Source organism: Trachypithecus francoisi, unplaced genomic scaffold (assembly GCF_009764315.1).
Source record: "Trachypithecus francoisi isolate TF-2019V2 unplaced genomic scaffold, Tfra_2.0 Lachesis_group10, whole genome shotgun sequence".
Lineage (NCBI taxonomy): Eukaryota > Metazoa > Chordata > Mammalia > Primates > Cercopithecidae > Trachypithecus > Trachypithecus francoisi.
The window spans coordinates 16,787,462-16,803,203 of NW_022681455.1; the positions used below are offsets into that span (position 1 = coordinate 16,787,462).

The window sequence follows — 15,742 nt, forward strand, 5'->3', positions numbered from 1 at the left end:
AACATGTACATAACCTGTGAAGCATAATAATAAAATGAACACCCACACACCAACCACCCTATGTGAGAACTAGACATTTAGGGGTATTTTGATGCATCTACCTGTTTGCTATTTCCCTAAGCCATCCTCCTGCCTTCTCTCCAGGGGTAACCATTATCTTAAATTTTCTATCTATCACTCTCTAAAATACATGGTTTAATTGTGCTTGATTTTAAACTTTATAATACTATCATACTGTATATAGTCTTCTGTGACTAGTTTTTTTCACACAATATTGTTTCTAAGATTTAGCCATGTTGTTGCAGGTAGTTACCATAGTTCCTTCACATTCACTGCTGTATAATATTCCATTCTGTGAAGAAAAAAAATTATATATATGTATGTATGTACGTGTGTATGTGTGTGTGTATATATATATAAAAAGGTTCTCTATAGACTAATATATATATTAGTCTGGAGAGATAGAAGCTAATACACATATTGCTAAAATTGTTATACATATTAGTCTAATTATTACATATTAGACTAATATATGTCTATAGAGATAGAAGCTAATATACATATTAGTCAAATTATTATACATATTAATTATATATTAGACTAACATATTAGTCTACAGGGATAGAAACTAATATATATTAATCTAATTAATATACATATTAGTCTAATGGTTATATATTAGACTAATATACATATATGTTATTGATGACCTTTAAAGTGCTTTCAGCTTCCTTTTTTTTTTCTATTGGAAACAATGCTGTGTCCATTAGGAACAATATCCATCCGCATAAGTTTCCCTGGGTTATTGCCTAGGAATGGGTCTATGAATATTTGCTGTTACACAATAGTGCCAAATTCTTTTCCAAAATGACTACATCAACCAACACTCTCACCAGCACTGCACCCCACCATTTTTAAAAATTGATAAACCATTTTAGAATCAAGAAAGAGATCTATTTGTGCTAAAGTTGGTGTTTCTACTTTACAGGCTGATATTCCTTTTTAAAAAAATTTTTTTGAAACGGAGTCTCACTCTGTCACCAGGCTGGAGTTCTGTGGCACAATCCTGGCTCGCTGCAGCCTCCACCTCCTGGGTTCAAGTGATTCTCCTGCCTCAGCCTCCCAAGTATCTGGGACTATAGGTGTGCAACATCACCCCCACCTAATTTTTGTATTTTTAGTAGAGACGAGGTTTCACCATGTTGGCCAGGATGGTCTGGATGTCTTGACCTCGTGATCTGCCTGCCTCGGCCTCCCAAAGTGCTGGGATTACAGGTGTGAGCCACCGTGCCCGGCCTATAGGCTCGAATTCTAAATATCCATAAAGAAATAAGCATCCTGTCCCTCTCTCACACATTGGTGAGTTTATACTTTGTTCAGCACTAAGCATAACAAACAAGAGTTATTTCCTAAGATGATGGTTACTTTACCATCTTCAAACATGGCATTAACTAATGATTTAGATTGGACTAAGGGTGAATAATTTGAAGACTCCCCATGACCTAGTCATTCAATTCTTAAGGTGAGTACCAAAAGTATACAAAAATGCCCTAGTGTACATAAAGTGCCAGGGGCCAAAACCACCCACTTAGAACAGGAAATCACGTACAAATGTAAGTACCTCAAGCTTGTGAAATTGAGAGACTTCTTTATTTCCTTCACTATTAGAAGCAGAGGAAGAGAGGGCTGAAATAGATGGGGGGAAGGCTTAGCTTTTATTTTAAAATAGCAAAATCGAAAAACTTTGTAATTAGATTTTGCCAGACTTAGGCTTCAAGGAAAATGATTCTTTCCTCTCCAAAAGACTAAGGTCAGAGCTTAAGACTCTTAAATCTTCAGTACTGGCTCAAAAGGTGAGCTACGAATTGGCCAGTTCTTCATCATCCTCCTACATATACCTATAGATCTGTTTGGGCATGAGTATAGAATTGGCAAATACAGGGAAGAGGCAACAATAAAATGGACAGAATGTGGTATTGTTCAGATGTTAAGAAGTGGCAGGAAAACACCACCGCTGACGCTGAAATTAATCTGGAGGGGAACTAATCTACCTTCTTTAACACAAGTAGTGGAGACCAGGGCAATAGTCTGTGAAACACGGTCAGTGTGTTCTTTCTCCATTATGGTCTCTTTCTTACTGGTTAACTCCAAAAAGCAAGGACATGGCTGAAAGGCAGGCAGTGAGGAGAAAGGGAGGAATGAGAGGCTTTCACCTGTTACAAAGGATGTCTCTGGAAAATGGAATGTTGACACAAAGTAAAACAAGCAAAATATGCTATTAGTGTCTGTTAAGTAATCTTTTTGAGATTTTTTGGTGACTATCAGTGAAGTCTTATGCCTCTTATTAAATTCTCACACTGTTTTAATTAAGTAGGGCCTTATTTTAATCACACTGGTGGTGCCTTCTCGTTTTAAGCTAGTGAGCTGGAACCCAGCCAGGCAGTGTTAAAAAGGAGTGAGAGATTTTCCTTCTTCATCAGCGAAGCTTTTGGAGCTCTCTTTTTTGTTGTTTTTCATTTTTTTAGAGACTGAATCTCACTCTGTCACCCAGGCTGTGCAATGGCACAATCATAGCTCACTGCAGCCTCTAACTCCTGGGCTCAAGCAATCCTCCTGCCTCAGCCTCCAGAGGAGCCGGAACTACAGGTGCACACCTCCATGCTTGGCTAATTTTTACTTATTTTTTGTAAAGACAAGGTCTCTATCTTGCCATGGCTGATCCTGAACTCCTGGCCTCAAGCAATCCTCTCATCTTGGCCTCCCTAAGTGCTGGATAACAGGTGTGGCCACCATGCCCAGACTCAGACCTCCTTTTCTCTCCTATCCAAAGCCTGGTAAACAAAGTGAGCTGATTTGCACATCTAAAATCAGGTGCTGGATGCCTGCAAATATGATAGGGAAATATGTATTTGGAACCTCAGGTGAAACCCCAGCAAAAACATTAAAATCATCACATTTTAAAGGAGCCCTTTGTAATGCTGATATGTAAAGATCCCATTAAAACATAGTCATTCTCCACAACTACAAAAATCTTTTATTTAAAAATGACTTTGGATTCCTATGTTATGTTAAAAGTGTGTTGGGCATTTTATCCAATGACTTAGATTATCCTTTCAGGAGAAATACTGTACTTCATTGTAAGTCCTTAATGAGGGACTAATTAGTCCTTCCCCTCCACTTTAAATTCCTCTGGGAAATGAGGTCAGAATCCACTTCCCACCCAAAGCACCTCATGGAGGCTGCATCAAATACTACAGCAGCATTTATCAAAGGGGGGCCCTTTCCAAAGGCAAGATCGGTATAAGAAGAAATCTTCATCAAGGGCCATGGCTTCCACCAACAGGCACAGAACACAAAGAAGCTCAACATTTATTATAAAATCGGGCACAGGAGCTGTTGAAACAAGCTGAAGCACCCACCCACATATTCATCTCAGCAACTCTCTCCTTTACCTACTGCCACAGGGACAGCCTTCCTGCTCCCTGACTGGGTGTTTCGCTGGCTGTGCACTCACCTGCAGGGCGCAGGGTGCCCCACCTGCATCCCCCTCCTGCTCCATCTGCCTCATGCACTCAGAGGGGAGTGCCACTGCTCTGGGTCACCAGCCCGCTCTGGCTCTGCCGCAGTCTCCCAGGGGCTTCAGCTCCTACTCCTTCTACTGGAAGGATGGCGAGCAAATTAGAGGTTATAAACACCTCCCGTGGAAGCAGGAGAATTCCTTTGGGCTTTGTAAGGGAACTTCGTCAGTCGCAAGAATCTCCGGGGTATAAGACGGAGGTACATGCTCACCCTTGCCCCTTGTCCCTGTCGGGCATGTGTGGACCACACCTTTTTCTGGCCACAATTATGGCAGAAATGCCCATCCAGGAAAATGCTGCTTCACATGTTCAAAGAATGCCTCACCTGACAGGGATGCCCTCTCTCACCACCCCTATTCAACATAGTGTTGGAAGTTCTGGCCAGGTCAATCAGGCAGGAGAAAGAAATAAAGGATATTCAATTAGGAAAAGAAGAAGTCAAATTGTCCCTGTTTGCAGATGACATGATTGTATATTTAGAAAACCCCATCGTCTCAGCCCAAAACCTCCTTAAGCTGATAAGCAACTTCAGCAAAGTCTCAGGATATAAAATCAATGTGCAAAAATCACAAGCATTCTTATACACCAGTAACAAACAGAGAGCCAAATCATAAGTGAACTCCCATTCACAATTGCTTCAAAGAGAATAAAATACCTAGGAATCCAACTTACAAGGGATGTAAAGGACCTCTTCAAGGAGAACTACAAACCATTGCTCAACAAAATTAAAGAGGACACAAACAAATGGAAGAACATTCATGCTCAACCATTGTGGGAGACAGTGTGGTGATTCCTCAAGGAGCAAGAACTAGAAATACCATTTGACCCAGCCATCCCATTACTGGGCATATACCCAAAGGATTATAAATCATGCTGCTGTAAAGACACATGCACACGTATGTTTATTGCGACACTATTCACAATAGCAAAGACTTGGAACCAACCCAAATGTCCAACAAGGATAGACTGGATTAAGAAAATGTGGCACATATACACCATGGAATACCATGCAGCCATAAGAAAGGATGAGTTCATGTCCTTTGTAGGGACGTGGATGAAGCTGGAAACCATCATTCTCAGTAAACTATCACAAGGACAAAAAACTAAACACCGCATGTTCCCACTCATAGGTGGGAATTGAACAATGAGAACACTTGGACACAGGAAGGGGAACATCACACACCAGGGCCTGTTGTGGGGTGGGGGGAGGCGGGAGGGATAGCATTAGGAGATATACCTAATGTAAATAACGAGTTAATGGGTGCAGCACACCAACATGGCACATGTATACATATGTAACAAACCTGCACGTTGTACACATGTACCCTAGAACTTAAAAGTATAATAATAATAATAATACTAAAAGAATTCCTCACATGGTTGAGAATACTGCTGGTCCTCAACAAGCAGCATAAATTTATTTCCTTTTTTTTTTTTGAGACAGAGTCTTGCTCTGTCCCCCAGGCTGGAGTGCAGTAGCGCAATCTTGGCTCACTGCAGCCTCCGCCTCTCAGATTCTGGCGATTCTCCTGCCTCTGCCTCCAGGGTAGCTGGGCTTACAGGCACATGACACCACGCTTGGCTTTTTTTTGTACTTTCAGTCGAGACGGGGGTTTCACCATGTTGGTCAGGCTGGTCTCGAACTCCTGACCTCAGGTGATCCACCCACCTCGGCCTCCCAAAGTGCTGGGATTACAGGCATGAGCCACTGTGCCGGCCTAAAACTATTCTTGATGTAAGGAGAAGCATATTCCTAAATGTTAAATGCAGTGCTGCCAAATCCATGGCTCCTAGCATAGGCTAAAGTTTTATTAGGAGACAAGGAGTGCACACATCTCTGGCCAGGGACAGCAAAGAAAGGCAGATGAGTTCTAAACTGTGCTGGAAGGAGAAGCCAGCAGTCTGGAATTTAAAAAAAAAAAAAAAGAAACTGAGTTTGCCATTAAGAATGAAGTAAATTGCTAACACAGATTTTTAATGTTCTTACACACACAAAAAATGATAAACTGGTAAAGTGATGAATATATTAACTAGCTTGATTGAATCTTTCTATAATGTATGCATTATAAAAACATCACACTGTACCCCATAAATATACATAATTATTGCCTATAAATATAAAAAAGTTAAAACAAAAAATTAAAAGAATAAATGGTGAAGACGTTTTTCAAAACATGAATGATGCCTTCATGCATGCTAGATAGCTCGTCACGCCCTGCTGGAACAGGTTGCCAATGAGACATGCTTTTAAGATCGCAGCCCTCTGGCAAGGCACTGATACCTGAAACTCCATAATCAAGAGTATTTCCTTTTGTTTAAAGATGCTTTCTCTTTTGAAATTTCAGTATAATATGCTACTTTGGAAGTGGTATATTCAGATCTCCAAAATATATGCATATGCATATTTTAAAATCAAAGCGGAGTATTGATCCTAACTTCACCACTTTCCAGCTCTATCACTTTGGGGAAATTATTTACTGGCTTGACCCTCAAGTTCATCCGCTGTAAAAGGAGTCACTAATACTTGTCTCAGAAGGTTGTTACATATATAAAACTACACGGCCCAGACCACACCCACAGCAGCCACTCAGACACTGGTTTTCCCCTCTCTGTCTACACAGCATGTCAAAAGAAGTGAAGACAACTCAAGGACGCTGGCTTCCCAGTGTGGAATGATAAGAAGGCCAGCAAGCTGGAGCAGGGGTGGCAGGAGGAAAGGACGCCTGGGTCCCACGACAGAATCTGTTTCACAAATGTCGTGAGGGGAGCTCTACTCCAGTGCACAAAAAGGCTGCAGGCTGAGACACTTTTTTGCAGTGTTCACTGGCAAGGCTGCTGACATAGAAAGTGGCCCCCATCAAAAAGCCACACCTCTCCTTTTCCTGGCTTGGTGTCCAGCTGAAAAGATGAAGGGTTCAGGTGCATCTGGACAGCTGTACCCCAGGGGCACCTGCAAGGTAGTAGGAGCAGATGAGGCTATGGCCAGATGACAGAGGGACATGCCAGCAGAAGGAACTAATGCAGCTTCCAACTTCCCGGTGCTCTGCCAGACCCCACTGAGTTGCAGACTTTCCTGCCAACTGGCCAAAAACTGGTCTGACACCCAATGGTGTCACCAAAGATGTTTTCTCTTCCTACGCGTTAGTACCTCCACACCCAGGGATCATTCTTTCTTCACCTCACTCTAAAGAGTCAGTCATCATTGCCTTCCAAGGTATGAACCAAGAAATCTCACCGCTCACTCACGTGAACAGGCCACAGAGGACTAAAAATGGTAGGAAGGGACAGGCCCTATAGCAGCAGCCTGATACAAAAACAGATTTGTGCACTGAAAAGACTTTTGAAATTCGAAAGGCCCCTACGCAGAAGATAAACCCTCCAAAGATTTCCTTCTATCATTGTTATTCATTAAAAAAACAAGCTTAGGCCGGGCGTGGTGGCTCATGCCTGTAATCCCAGCACTTTGGGAAGCCAAGGCCAGTGGATCATGAGGTCAGATCGAGACCATCCTGGCCAACATGGTGAAACCCCGTCTCTACTAAAAATACAAAAATTAGCTGGGTATGGTGGTGTGTGCCTGTAATCCCAGCTACTCAGGAGGGTGAGGCGGGAGAACAGCCTGAACCAGGGAGTCAGAGGTTGCAGGGAGCGGAGATTGCGCCACTGCACTCCAGCCTGGTGACAGAGTGAGACTCTGTCTCAAAAAAAAAAGATAAAGTTTAACTTGAATGAATGGGAACAAGAGGGTTATTTTAAAAAATTATAAACAGTAACAGCTATCACACCTAAAGGTGACATTATCTAGAAACATTAACATGTCAAGACATCAGCCCTTCTGTTCCTCCAAGAGGACTATTTGGAGTGCCAGCAAGATGCATTTGGAGGATCACTAATCTAACAGCGTTCACTGCTGTAGTGTCATGAGAGTGTTTCACTTTTAGGAAATTCCAAAATGGAAAGGTGGGAAACAATGTGTGTCCTACATGGAAATCTCGCATGTGGTTCATTGAGTCTTTTTTCTTACACAGCTGCCATTATATAATTCTTGGCCATTATTTTTTATGTAATAATTAACATGAATAATCTTGGGGTCACCCATTATACATGTATCTGTAGTAAGTTTAAAAATTCCAGTTGACCTCTCCCCAGGCCCCAGTATGCTTCTGGGCTACTTCCTGCCTAAGATGAGCTATGTGCACACATATGGCACAATTTCAATACTATCTAAGCAAAACCACAAACCAATACAGTGCTTCTCAAAGTAAAAGGAAATGATTCTGGAGCATACACATCACTGATTACATTCCATTAATACAGATAATTAAAAGTTGACTGTATAATAATGTTAAATAGCAGGCATAACTTTTTTTTGAAAATTTCTCCCTGATATTAGCTATGCAAAAACACTGAATGTTCAATGCTAATCAAATTCATCTCTTCTTAAGAGCAGCGTATAATAAATGGGTAGCCTAAAAGGAATGCTTTGAACAGAATGCTTCACTATTGTCTGATTATTCTAAATTTAAAACTCCAACAAAGGAAAGGATTATTCTTCTAAGGTTCAAGATTCATGAGGGTTTGGTAATGAAATTCCTTAAGGAGAGCAAATTAAAAAATTGCTATCTACAAGCTGCCAATATTTTATGTCTGTATAGTGTTTTAAAATCAAAGTCACTACCCATTCAACAACAAATGTTTATTTGGAATAAATGAATGAAACAGCCTCAAAATACTTTACAAGTTTAATCACCTATAAGTTATGATTAGGCAGCAACTTCAATCATCCCGAAATGCACAGGCTGGGGCAAGGTAAATGTCTGGCAAGCCAAAGCCAGAACTAGAAACTCAAGTCATTCCTTTGATTCTTAGAAAATGACCCAGTTGTTAGAGCTGGTTGCCTGTTGCAGTTGTCTTCCTGAGTACTCTGTTTTTTTTTTTTTTTTTTTTTGAGATGAATTCTCCCTCTGTCACCTGGGCTGGAGTGCAGTGGCCGGATCTCAGCTCACTGCAAGCTCCGCCTCCCGGGTTTACGCCATTCTCCTGCCTCAGCCTCCTGAGTAGCTGGGACTACAGGCGCCCGCCACTTCGCCCGGCTAGTTTTTTGTTTTTTTTAGTAGAGACGGGGTTTCACCGTGTTAGCCAGGATGGTCTCGATCTCCTGACCTCGTGATCCGCCCGTCTCGGCCTCCCAAAGTGCTGGGATTACAGGCTTGAGCCACCGCGCCCGGCCCTGAGTACTCTCAATACAACTTGGAAGGCATGTTATCTAGGCTAGGGGAGGTAAGATGAAGGAGGCATAACAAAGTCAGGCTTGCTCCTGAAATTATACAGTTAGTCAAATAAAAAGGACCCCACCATCACCCACTAAGCTATGTGATGGGTACCTAGCTGGTAAAAGGTGTGTCCAAGACGAGATCTAAGTTATTTCATAGAAAGCATGTCCCAACGTGTCAGTGTTAAATTCATGTGTAATTCCAAAATAGGGTATCAGTGTATGAGGCAGGTAGGAAGTCTAAGTTATGTGACACAGAGCATTTAGCCTGCATCAAAAGCTAAAACTGAAAAATGAAATTCTTATTTAAGTGTGTTGCTATCTTCACTCTAATGAGATACACGGAACAAATTACTGGTGCTAGAATGTATTATAACAATAGTAACGAAGAAGGTTCCTGCTGGATACTTGATAAGAGGTGGGGTCCAGGATTTCCCAGGGACTTTGAGTTTATTCTTCCAACACTGCTAAATACATCTATTTTCTATTCTGACTTTCTAACAGGATGCAATCTGAGAGCCAGCCAGACACTTAAAAACTATTTATTTCGGCTGGGTACGGTGGCTCATGCCTATAATCCCAGCACTTTGGGAGGCCAAGGTGGGCAGATCATGAGGTCAAGAGATCGATACTATCCTGGCTAACACGGTGAAACCCCGTATCTACAAAAAAATACAAAAAAAATTAGTTGGGTGTGGTGATGGGTGTCTGTTGTCCCAGCTACTCGGGAGGCTGAGGCAGGAGAATGGCGTGAACCCGGGAAGCAGAGCTTGCAGTGAGCCAAGATTGTACCACTGCACTCCAGCCTGGGTGACAGAATGAGACTCCATTTAAAAAAAAAATCTATTTGTTTCAACAATCCAGAGGAGAAATGCAAGTAGAAGATTTTGTGCAAGTGTAATCTATTCTGCAAGAAGAAAATTCTCATGTATTTTAGGGTCAGGGTTCTCAAATCATAAATCTTAGAGTTTTCAGAATGCATGCCAAAGGACTCAAGAAAATTAATATTGCCCCCATATAAGCTGTCCTTTGTGTACTAAGCATAAGCAAAGCATCTGCCCCCAACAGCTATTTTACTGGTCCCAGAGGAAAGATAAGCAGAGTTGTCCTTGGCAAAATCATAAAGAAAGTAAAGTCTATCTGTGGGATCCTTCCCCTTAGGCCCCTCTAGGTGCCTCCCCATTGGGCCCCAGGGGTTTCTACTCTGTAATTCCTTCCCACCCCTGCCCTGTCAACTGGAACACTACTGGAACACCACAGTGTTTCAATATGAATACACTTCAGTCACTGTTTTTGCTCCCCCCTCAAAAAAATCCATACTTTAAAGCTTTTAATTTTTTAAGCTTTTACTTTTTTTAATTGAAGCATCAAACACTTTACTTTCTTTTAATTTCTAACATCAGTGAGCAGCCACACTTTTTCTTTTTTAGATGGAGTCTCGCTCTGTGGCCCAGGCTGGAGTGCAGTGGCATGATCTTGGCTCTCTGCAACCTTCGCCTCCTGGGTTCAAGCACGTCTCTTGTCTCAGCCTCCCAAGTATCTGGGACTACAGGCGCGCGCCACCACACCCGGCTAATTTTTGCATTTTTGGTCCAGACAGGGTTTCACCATGTTGGCCTGGATGGTCTCGATCTCTTGATGTCATGATCTGCCCACTTCGGCCTCCCAAAATGCTGGGATTACAGGCGTGAGCCACTGCGCCTGGCCGCATCCCAAATTCTGAATGGGGAAAGAGGATAAGGTAACTTCTCCTACTTTTACAAGCTTCTTTTGATTCCTATGTAGGCTTGCCATAAAGATGGAAATGCTTTGACATCACAAACTGGGTTCGTGTTCCACTGTGACCATGGACAGGCTATGTAACGGAACTTCAGTTACTCACTTACAAAACAGGAATTATCATAATATAATGTCATGTAATATAATAATTATGAGATAGTGATATAAAGTGATTGGCCCACTGCAATGTTAAAGAGTCCTCTCAGAAGGAGCACCATACTTTCTAGGTGCCGATAAAATAAAAGATAAACGCAGTCGACTGGGATTAACCCAGCCACCTCTGCTAGTCCTGTTACCTACGGTCACCTCACTGGGATCTGGGAGAGCATAATTCTTACCAGTTTCTGAGAGCTTGAGGTCTTGGGCCCTCGAGTCAGGCGTCCCCTAAAGGCAGGTCTGAGGTTAGCCCATTTCCCAGTTACCATTCTCCTTTCCCCTGGCTCTTCTCCTTCCAAGAGCCTTTAACAAGCCTTTCTCACTCCTCCCTCCTCTCCTTCTGCTCCCCTGCCTCAGGTCTCCCAGAGACTGAGAATGCAGTACCATTCCTCACTGGGCCACCTTCCCTTTCCAGGCTCCATAATCCATTCTGTAATAAAGTTCTCATGGGGAGACCTCCAACAGCCCAACAGTTGAGTGTACACAGCCTTGAGTGCTTCGCAGTCAGAACCTCATTGAAAACACAGTTCCATAAGGAAAGGCAGGTTTTAAGATGAGCAATTGACCAGGCAGGCCCCCACCATAAATGGTGTGAGCTCACCAAAAGCTAGAGTTGACTCAGGCCTCATGTGGAGGTCTGAGTCGAATTTCAAAAGTCAAATACAAAAACACTGGCAGAAGTTTAGAGAGGCAGAAAAGGGCATACCACAAGAAAAGACGCGGGAGGCTTCACCAGAACAGACAGGAGGAAGTAGGTGAGGCACAGCAGGTGAAGTGGGGGAAATGGTCCACGGGGCGAAACTGGCCTGGTGGCTGTGGAGTACAGGGGAAGAGGTGCGCAGGCTGGGGTGGGGATGAAGACAGTGACAGAAGATTCACGAAGGCACTGTGCAGCACCTCATGCAGAGGGGCACCTCTCCGTCACGCTTACTGGCATGAGGGTGTGGGGGCCAAGTCCTATGAGTTCCTGTATCTCTACCAGGATTTTCCAGGTCAGCATCAAGTGAAACAATCTCTCCTAGAAGTGGTGGCAACTAATGGGAATGACTGTGAAAGCTGAGTCTGCAAACCAAGGGTCTCCTCATCTTGTCCTCTCATGGATAAGGCTTCATAAAGAGAGGATTCCTCAAGGTCTCTTAACCCAGTCTGCACATGGGAGAAAACGATGGGAAGCAGATGGAAATGCTTCTCAAGAACCTCTCAATACAAAGAGATAAAGAGGAACAGGCCAGGCACACGGCACATACCTGCAACCTCAGCACTCTGGAAGGCCAAGGCGGGAAGATCACTTGAGCCCAGGAATTCAAGAAAAGCCTGGGCAACATAGCGAAACTCTGTCTCTAAAAAAAATACAAAAATGATCCTGGCATGTGGTGCACACCTTAGCTCCAGCTACTCGATCGACTGAGGTGAGAGGACCATTGCTTGAGTCCAGGACTTTGAGGCTACAATAAACCACAATTGTACCACTGCTCTCCAGCCTGGGTGACAGAGAGAGACCCTGGATTTTAAAAAAAAGAAAACAAAATTAAAAGAAATAAAGAAAATGTCTCAGTGCTTCAGACAACTGGATTTTGTTTCTCTTCTTCTTTTTTTTTTAGACAGGGTCTTGCTTTGTTGCCCAGGCTAGAGTGCGGTGATACAATTACAGCTCACTGCAGTCTCAGCCTCCTGGGACCAGGTGATCCTCTCACTTCAGCCTTCTGAGTAGCCAGGGCCACAGGCACACATCACCATGCCTGGCTGATTAAAAAAAAAAATGTAGAGATGAGGCCTCACTATGTTGCCCAGGCTAGTCTCAAACTCCTGCCCCCAACAATCCTCCCACTTTGGCCTCCCAAAGTGCTGGAAATACACACTTAAGCCACTGCACCCAGCTGACCACACCTGGATTTTGGAAAAGAGGAAAACAGGGAAGCCTGACTGTTAGATGTGACAGTCAGATGTTTTCATGTTAGATATGTGAATTATATTCCATGCACATGTATGCAGTCTATATCATATCAAGAGAAAGTGTTAAACACACTAACTAGAGACATTAGAAAACAAATCAAGGACTGAGGAACAATAAACAGTGTTGTAATGGTGTAAACGTAATACAAATTACAGTCTTTTACGTGAACTGCTTCCACTAATGCCCAATTACTATGCAGCACAGTATCAGTTTAGTGGATCATGAACTATGTATCCAATTGACTCACTTGTACAAGTTACATTTTATGACAACACTAAATTCTCCTTTATATGTTCAGGCTCCCTATTTTATGATGCGTGTAATTGCAGAACTTGGAAGCTAGAATGGACCTTGGGGAGATCCCTTTCACTAACCCTTTCACTTCACAGATATAGACACCGAGGCTTAGAGAGGGTATGACTTTCCCAAGGCCACAAGAGGACTAGTTTACAAAAGGGCTGGGCTTATATAACAGGGCTGCCCATGATCCCTGCATGGCTCCAGAGCTATTCTTAAGATCCTCTGCATTAAGACAATGCAGCAGGTACATACTCTCTTCTTTATTTTGTAAGAACATTTGCTCACAATTCAGAATTATTCAAAGAGAATGGGAAACAGGTATGATGCATGGGGAAAGAGGTATGCTCAGGAATTCAGATGCTGGAGCTCTTGGTTAAGCAACTTTTGGATGATACGATACTTAGAAGAACTACCATCTCTCTCAGTAAGAAAATTAGCAGGAGAATACATGCGGTACAGTAGAAAAATGCAGGTTATTCAAGCAGTGACCCTAGGATGAGCCTCAAAGCTTACTAGCTATGTGATCTGGAACAAGCTATAGAAACTTGCCAGGTCTATATTCCCTTAATCATAAAATGGCCAAGATAATGATACTGACCAGGTGTAGTGTCTCATGCCTATAATCCTGGCACTTTGGGAGGCTGAGATGGGAGGATCACTTGAGCCCAGGAGTTCAAGACCAGTCTGGGAAACATGTGAGACCCTAACTTTACAAATAATGTTTAAAAAATTAGCCAGGTGTGGTGGCACGTGCGTATAGTCCAGATACTCAGGAGGATGAGGTAGGGGGATCGCTTGAACCCAGGAGTTCAAGGCTGCTGTGAGGTATGATCACACCACTGCACTCCAGCCTGGGCAACAGAGTGAGACCCTGTCTCGAAAACAAACAAATGAAAAGAATGATAATTAACTCAAAAAGTTATGGATAAGGTTCTATATTTAGAATACCTAGCACAGCACCGAAGCTCAATCAATATTCAGTATTCAATCAATATTTCTTTACTATGTCTCCTTACATAGTGCTGCTAAGAACGCCTTACCTGTGAACACATGTGATGGGTACCTGGATGGTGAAAGGTATTTCCAAGACCAGGTCTAAGTTATTTCATGGATACTATGAAATCTAATGTTATCTTAAGATCCAAAGTACAGAGGATCTTAAGAATAATAGCTCTGGAGCCGTGCAGGGGATAATGGGCAGACCTGTTTTTGTTTGTTTGTTTTTGAGACAGAGTCTTGCTCTGTCACCCAGGCTGGAGTGCAATGGCCCGATCTCAGTTCACTGTGACTCCCGCCTCCTGGGTTCAAGTGATTGTCCTGCCTCAGCCTCCCGAGTAGCTGGGGCTACAGGCGCCTGCCACCAAACACAGCTAATTTTTTGTATTTTTAGTAGAGATGGAGTTTTGCTGTGTTAGCCAGGATGGTCTCGATCTCCTGACCTCGTGATCCACCCCGCCTTGGCCTCCCAAAGTGCTGGGATTATAAGCGTGAGCCACCGCGCCCGGCCCTAAATTGAATTTGGGGGGAAAGTATACAGTTCCACGAGTTTTCTGTGTGTGTGTGTGTTTATTTGTTTGTTTTTGAGATGGAGTTTTGCTCTTATTACCCAGGCTGGAGTACAATGGTGAGATCTTGGCTCACTGCAACCTCTGCCTCCCGGGTTCAAGCGATTCTCCTGCCTCAGCCTCCCGAGTAGCTGGGATTACAGGCAAGCACCACCACGCCTGGCTAATGTTTTGTATTCTTAGTAGAGACGGGGTTTCACCATGATGGTCAGGCTGGTTTAAAACTCTTGACCTCACGTGATCCGCCCGCCAAGGCCTCCCAAAGTGCTGGGATTACAGGTGTGAGCCACTGTGTCCGGCCAGATAGCCCTGTTATATAAGCCCAGCTCTGCTGTAAACTAGTCTTCTGTGGCCTTAGGAAAGTTACACCCTCTCTAAGCCTCAGTTTCTACATCTGGGAAGTGAAAGGGTTGGCGTAAGGGATCTCGCCAAGGTCCATTCTAGCTCCCAAGTTCTGCAGTTATGTGCATCACAAAATAGAAAGCCTGAACATACAAAGGAGAATGAAGTGTTGTCATAAAATGTAACTTACGCAAGTGAGTCAACTGGACACAGAGTTCATAATCCACTTAATTGACATTGTGCAGTATGGTAATTGAGCTTGGAAAGCATGTCCCAATGTGTCAGTGTTATATTCATGTGTAACTTCAAAATGGAATGTCAGTGTCCGCGGTGGGTGGGAAATCCAAAGGGAAGTTCTAAGAGGGAAGCTTGTTTCCATCTGATATGTCAAAATACATGAAAATGTACTCATCTCCCTAGGCAACCGTGGTCAATTGTTGGGAACCACTTCTTGCTTTACATCAAAATGTGTCAGTAGAAAACAAAACTACCTTGGGTCAAGCATATCCCCAAATTCCTAAAGATGGCTCTTTGCTCATGTTTTACCCCCAAAATCTCTAAGAAATTGATTACAGATCCTAATATGGTCAACCACAGGTCTGCAGCTCACAACATCTTTTTGGACATCGTCTGAAATGCCCAAGGCATCCAAGGAAAAAGAAGTGCCTGGTCTGTAGACAAAGGCCCCTCAATCAGTGGTGAGGCAAAAGGATTCTGCAGTCTTCTTATGACATCCACTTTCCATATATAATCTTGTTAGTAAATGACACATTAAAGTCTCATGGAGAAAAAAGTC

The 15,742-nt window shown here is 43.1% G+C and overlaps 1 protein-coding gene across 7 annotated transcripts in view; it reads right to left on the reverse strand.

Moving 5' to 3' along the window:
• The window catches only part of ATXN1 (ataxin 1), a 465,758-nt gene that overhangs the window by 297,578 nt on the left and 152,438 nt on the right, over nt 1–15,742 (reverse strand). The window contains exon 1 of one of the 7 annotated variants that reach the window (XM_033216311.1): nt 8,329–8,431. The exons of the other annotated variants lie outside the window; for them this stretch is intronic. The gene's annotated coding sequence lies outside the window, so the exon portion shown is untranslated. Of the gene's footprint in view, nt 1–8,328; nt 8,432–15,742 lie in introns of those variants that run through there. 7 annotated transcript variants of the gene reach the window in all.